This window comes from Mizuhopecten yessoensis, unplaced genomic scaffold (assembly GCF_002113885.1).
Source record: "Mizuhopecten yessoensis strain PY_sf001 unplaced genomic scaffold, ASM211388v2 scaffold716325, whole genome shotgun sequence".
In the NCBI taxonomy this organism is placed as follows: Eukaryota; Metazoa; Mollusca; class Bivalvia; order Pectinida; family Pectinidae; genus Mizuhopecten; species Mizuhopecten yessoensis.
In genome coordinates this window covers 207,496-214,730 of record NW_018480060.1, presented here as the reverse complement: position 1 = coordinate 214,730, position 7,235 = coordinate 207,496, and the positions used below count along the sequence as shown (strand labels likewise).

Genomic DNA, 7,235 nt, shown 5'->3' with positions numbered 1-7,235 from the left:
AGAAACAATTTTAAAATAATTCTTGTAAAATGTGGAAAACTAAAGAAATCAATATTTTGCAGCCATATGTGCGTTTTTGTTTTGTTTTGAAGGGCTGGGGGTCTGAAGTAATATACATTAAACACTATCTATATTAGTAGCACGTGTAAGAATAGGCTACAAGGTAGAGAGCTGACAAGGTGTGTTTTTCCCGCCGTTTATCCTATGTACAATTATTATTTTAGAAGGAAATATAATAGTATGAACAGAAGGAAATAACGCATACGAATAATGTTGTACTAAGGAATATATATGGATTCACAATTTCACAATTTTCCATCGCATATTGCTCAAGAAGGTGTGTGGTATTGACAACCATCTATTGGTTGAGAGAGCCCGACCTTCAAGTCCCCGAACCAATCAGACACGAGCGACTATCGACCACTGCGGTTGTTTACAATATACAGCGCGGAAGATACATGTTATAGACGTTGTGAGGTAAGACTGACGTGAAATAAGCTCGTAAAACCTGTGTTTGTTCCCTAATCCAATCAACTGGTATGTATGTACGTTTAAATTTGACAACAATCTACCCACTTTCACAAAACATGAACCGGTGCGTTGCTAAAAATATGGTCGTCCCCCGTTAGACGTCGACAGTAGCAGGGCACCTCTAATGCCCGCCTAACGGGAGTGTACGGTACTTGTTACGGTGTTAATAGTGTCAGCGACGGTGTTAATTGTCAGAGGTCACTCGTGTCCACCTGTGGTAATTAGCGGCCCAATACAGTGGTTCTTGTATAACCGTATGATTTGTTCAAATGTATACATGTACAGACATTTATAAGAAACGGGGCCACATCAAGGGACATTTAATTACTCAACAAAAACAAGTCTAGCTGTTGTTGACTGTCCATGTACGTAGAAACAAAACATGTTATATATAATTGATATATTTATATCCATCAGAAACTTTGGAAACCTTTAAAAGTCGTCTCTCCTCTCTTCACAATTTAGCTCTGTTCTCACTCTCTTTTCCTGTACATTATAAAACTCAAACATCGACATGATCTTCAATATGATGGAGTTAGGTCGATTATCAGTAGAAGTAGAAGTAATGATTATAAGCAATTAAGGATTGCTAGTCTGGCTATTTATAGCATCACTCAGTCACTGTCCGCAGAATTTAGCCATATATCAATCTCAACAACTTTAATAGTGTGAATGACAATATATTTACCTAAGGACTTAGCAAAAAGTGTAAGTGATATGCCATTATGTTTACCTAAGAACTGACTATTCCGTCTTTGCGTATTGCAGAGTTATCTTCTCTTGGGAGCAGGTATTGATTGTTACGTCATTGGTCTATGTGAGAAAATTATGTCGTTTTCTCAAACATTGATGACGTTATTCTCACAAACAAGTGACGTAACAATCAATCCCTGCTCCAAAGAGAAGATAACTCTGCAATACGCAAAGACGGAATAAGTAAAAGTAGTTACAATAACATGTTTAGAAGTTCCACATCTACATAGTATAAACTGTAAATCTGTCTTAAGTGAAATTTTACTTTCAAACAACATTAATATGAATCAAACTGTGAAAACTGTTTTAACTGCGTCTATATTTCTGTACAATGTAGGGCCTTCTCAGACATATCTTTGAGATTGTCACAAGAAAAATAGCTTTATCATTGATCGAGATTCATAGATAGGTATTATACTATATTTTGAGTAAGATAAGACACAGGCAGCATACAAGTCAAGGTTACAGAGAGAGGTCAAGTGTCAGATTACTAGAACGCTTGACCCGGTCATCATTAATCAATTAGGAAAAATTGATTAATTGAATCATGAAATGAAAGGAACCACATACAAAGCTAAAATGTTACTTTTTGTTGTTTTGAGCATAAATATATGAGGATTGAAATGCATGTTTTCACATTGATGACAATTATACCATTCCATTTAAATGTATTCTCCAAGATGGGGTACCTTGCATTATTGTATAGGTTTGAACCAGATTGTGTTGCATAGCCAATGCAGAAGGTTGTCTTCTAGCTTTGAGCTAGCTTAATTTGTAGAACGCCACACAACTCTCTTTTCTTTTACAACCCCACAAATGTTAAAAAAATGCATTTCACTGGTTACATTGTACAAACAGGTAATACATTGTACACGATAAACAGAGTGAACAATGTTATTAGCCATGCATTATGTCACAAAGTCACATATAGAATAGCATTATGTTACAGAGTCACATATAGAATAGCATTATGTTACAGAGTCACATATAGAATAGCATTATGTTACAGAGTCACATATAGAATAGAATTATGTTACAAAGTCACATATAGAATAGAATTCTGTTACAAAGTCACAATAGCATTATGTTACAAAGTCACATATATGATAGAATTATGTTACAAAGTCACATATATAATAGCATTGTGTTACAGAGTCACATATAGAATAGAATTATGTTACAAAGTCACATATAGAATAGAATTATGTTACAAAGTCATATATAGAATAGTATTATGTTACAAAGTCGCATATAGAATAGCATTATGTTACAGAGTCACATATAGAAGAGAATTATGTTACAAAGTCACATATAGATTAGAATTCTGTTACAAAGTCACAATAGCATTATGTTACAAAGTCACATATAGAATACAATTATGTTACAAAGTCACATATAGAATAGAGTTCTGTTACAAAGTCACAATAGCATTATGTTACAAAGTCCCATATATGATAGAATTATGTTACAAAGTCACATATATAATAGCATTGTGTTACAGAGTCACATATAGAATAGAAGTATGTTACAAAGTCACATATAGAATAGTATAATAGCATTGTGTTACAGAGTCACATATAGAATAGAAGTATGTTACAAAGTCACATATAGAATAGAGTTATGTTACAGAGTCACATATAGAATAGAATTATGTTACAGAGTCACATATAGAATACCATTATGTCACAAAGTCACATATAGAATAGCATTATTTTACAGAATCACATATAGAATAGTATGATGTAACAAAGTCACATATAGAATATCATTATGTTACAAAGTCACATATAGAATAGTATTACGTTACAAAGTCACATATAGAATAGAATTATGTTACTAAGTCACATATAGAATAGAATTCTGTTACAAAGTCACAATAGCATTATGTTACAAAGTCACATATATAATAGCATTGTGTTACAGAGTCACAAATAGAATAGAATTATGTTACAAAGTCATATATAGAATAGTATTATGTTACAAAGTCACAAATAGAATAGAATTATGTTACAAAGTCATATATAGAATAGCATTATGTTACAAAGTCAGATATAGAATAGTATTATGTTACAAAGTCACATATAGAATAGTATTTTGTTACAAAGTCACATATAGAATAGAATTATGTTACAGAGTCACATATAGAATAGTATTATGTTACAAAGTCACATATAGAATAGCATTATGTTACAGAATCACATATAGAATAGTATTATGTAACAAAGTCACATATAGAATATCATTATGTTACAAAGTCACATATAGAATAGTATTATGTTACAGAGTCACATATAAAATAGCATTATGTTACAAAGTCACATATAGAATAGCATAATGTTACAGAGTCACAAATAGAATAGTATTATGTTACAAAGTCACATATAAAATAGTATTATGTTACATATAGAATAGCATTATGTTACAGAGTCACATATAGAATAGCATTATGTTACAAAGTCACATATAGAATAGCATTATGTTACAGAGTCACATATAGAATAGTATTATGTTACAAAGTCACATATAGAATAGTATTATGTTACAAAGTCACATATATAATAGTATTATGTGACAAAGTCACATATAGAATAGTATAATGTGACAAAGTCACATATAGAATAGTATTATGTTACAAAGTCACATATAGCATAGCACTATGTTACAAAGTCACACATGTATAGAATAGCATTATGTTACAAAGTCACATATAGAATAGCATTATGTTACAAAGTCACATATAGAATAGCATTATGTTACAAAGTCTCATATAGAATAGCATTATGAATAGCATTATGTTACAAAGTCTCATATATAATAGCATTATGAATAGCATTATGTTACAAAGTCACATATAGAATAGCATTATGTTACAAAGTCACATATACAATAGCATTATGTTACAAAGTCACATATAGAATAGCATTATGCTACGAAGTCACATATAGAATAGCATTATGTTACAAAGTCACATATAGAATAGCATTATGTTACAAAGTCACATATATAATAGCATTATGTTACAAAATCACTTATACAATAGCGTTATGTTACAAAGTCACATATAGAATAGCATTATGTTACAAAGTCACATATANNNNATTATGTTACAAAGTCACATATAGAATAGTATTATGTTACAAAGTCACATATAGAATAGAATTATGTTACAAAGTCACATATAGAATAGTATTATGTTACAGAGTCACATATAGAAAAGTATTATGTTACAAAGTCACATATGGAATAGAATTATGTTACAAAGTCACACATGTATAGAATAGTATTATGTTACAAAGTCACATATGGAATAGCATTATGTTACAAAATCACATATAGAATATCATTATGTTACAAAGTCACATATAGAATAGCATTATGTTACAAATTACAAAGTCACATATATAATAGCATTATGTTACAAAATCACTTATAAATAGCATTATGTTACAAAATCACATATATAATAGCAGTATGTTACAAAATCACTTATACAATAGCGTTATGTTACAAAGTCACTATATATAATAGCATTATGTTACAAAATCACATATATAATAGCATTGTGTTACAGAGTCACATATAGAATAGCCTTATGTTACAAAGTCACACATAGAATAGCATTATGTTCCAAAGTCACAATGAATAGCATTATGTTACAAAACCACATATAGAATATCATTATGTTACAAAGTCATATATAGAATAGCATTATAAAGTCACACATGTATATAATAGTATTATGTTACAGAGTCACATATAGAAAAGTTCACATATAGAATAGTATTAAGTTACAAAGTCACATATCGAATAGCATTATGTTACAAAAAAGTCACATATAGAATAGCATAATGATACAAAGTCACATATAGAGTAGCACTACATTACAAAGTCACATATATAATAGCATTGTGTTACAGAGTCACATATAGAATAGTTACAGAGTCACATATAGAATAGCACTGTGTTACAAAGTCACATATGTTACAGAGTCACATATAGAATAGAATTATATTACTAAGTCACATATAGAATAGCCTTATGTTACAAAGTCACTTATAGAATAGCATTATGAATAGCATTATGTTACAAAATCACTTATAAATAGCATTATGTTACAAAATCACTTATAAATAGCATTATGTTACAAAATCACATATATAATAGCATTGTGTTACAGAGTCACATATAGAAAAGAATTATGTTTCAAAGTCACATATAGAAAAGTATTATGTTACAAAGTCACTTATAGAATAGCATTATGTTACAAAAAAGTCACATATAGAATAGAATTATATTACAAAGTCACACATGTATGGAATAGTATTATGTTACAGAGTCACATATAGAAAAGTTCACATATAGAATAGTATTAAGTTACAAAGTCACATATGGAATAGAATTATGTTACATAGTCACACATGTATAGAATAGCATTAAGTTACAAAGTCACATATATAATAGCATTGTGTTACAGAGTCACATATAGAATAGAATTATATTACTAAGTCACATATAGAATAGCATAATGATACAAAGTCACATATAGCATAGCACTATGTTACAAAGTCGCATATAGAATAGCACTATGTTAAAGGGTCACATATAGAATAGTTACAGAGTCACATATAGAATAGAATTATATTACTAAGTCACATATAGAATAGCACTATGTTAAAAAGTCACATATAGAATAGAATTATATTACTAAGTCACATATAGAATAGAATTATATTACTAAGTCACATATAGAATAACACTATGTTACAAAGTCGCATATAGAATAGCACTATGTTAAAGGGTCACATATAGAATAGTTACAGAGTCACATATAGAATAGTTACAGAGTCACATATAGAATAGAATTATATTACTAAGTCACATATAGAATAGCACTATGTTAAAGGGTCACATATAGAATAGTTACAGAGTCACATATAGAAAAGTTCACATATAGAATAGTATTAAGTTACAAAGTCACATATGGAATAGAATTATGTTACATAGTCACACATGTATAGAATAGTATGATGTTACAAAGTCACATATATAATAGCATTATGTTACAAAATCACATATATAATAGCATTGTGTTACAGAGTCACATATAGAATAGTTACAGAGTCACATATAGAATAGAATTATATTACTAAGTCACATATAGAATAGAATTATGTTACATAGTCACACATGTATAGAATAGTATGATGTTACAAAGTCACATCTAGAAAAGCATTATGTTCCAAAGTCACATATAGAATAACACTATGTTACAAAGTCGCATATAGAATAGCACTATGTTAAAGGGTCACATATAGAATAGTTACAGAGTCACATATAGAAAAGTTCACATATAGAATAGTATTAAGTTACAAAGTCACATATGTTACAGAGTCACATATAGAATAGTTACAGAGTCACATATAGAATAGCACTGTGTTACAAAGTCACATATGGAATAGAATTATGTTACATAGTCACACATGTATAGAATAGTATGATGTTACAAAGTCACATAAAGAATAGCATTATGTTAAAAAGTCACATATAGAATAGCATTATGTTACAAAGTCACATATAGAATAGAATTATATTACTAAGTCACATATAGAATAGCACTATGTTACAAAGTCACATATAGAATAGCACTACATTACAAAGTCACATATAGAATAGTATTATGTTTGAAAGTCACATATAGAATATCATTATGTTACAAAGTCACATATAGAATAGCACTATGTTACAAAGTCACACATGTATAGAATAGCATTAAGTTACAAAGTCACATATAGAATAGCATTATGTTACAAAGTCAGATATAGAATAGCATTATGTTACAAAGTCACAATGAATAGCATTATGTTACAAAGTCACATAAAGAATAGCATTATGTTACAAAGTCACATATAGAATAGCATTATGTTACAAAGTCACATATAGAATAGCATTAT

The 7,235-nt window shown here is 29.3% G+C and overlaps 1 protein-coding gene across 3 annotated transcripts in view; it reads left to right on the top strand.

Annotated features, from left to right (window-relative positions):
* The first annotated feature begins 401 nt into the window (after nucleotides 1-401).
* The window catches only part of LOC110443085 (alpha-aminoadipic semialdehyde synthase, mitochondrial-like), a 52,807-nt gene continuing 45,973 nt past the window's right edge, over nucleotides 402-7,235 (top strand). For 2 of the 3 annotated variants that reach the window (XM_021487069.1, XM_021487067.1), the window contains exon 1: nucleotides 402-477. The gene's annotated coding sequence lies outside the window, so the exon portion shown is untranslated. Of the gene's footprint in view, nucleotides 538-7,235 lie in introns of all 3 variants that reach the window. The other variant, XM_021487068.1, reaches the window with a different exon arrangement.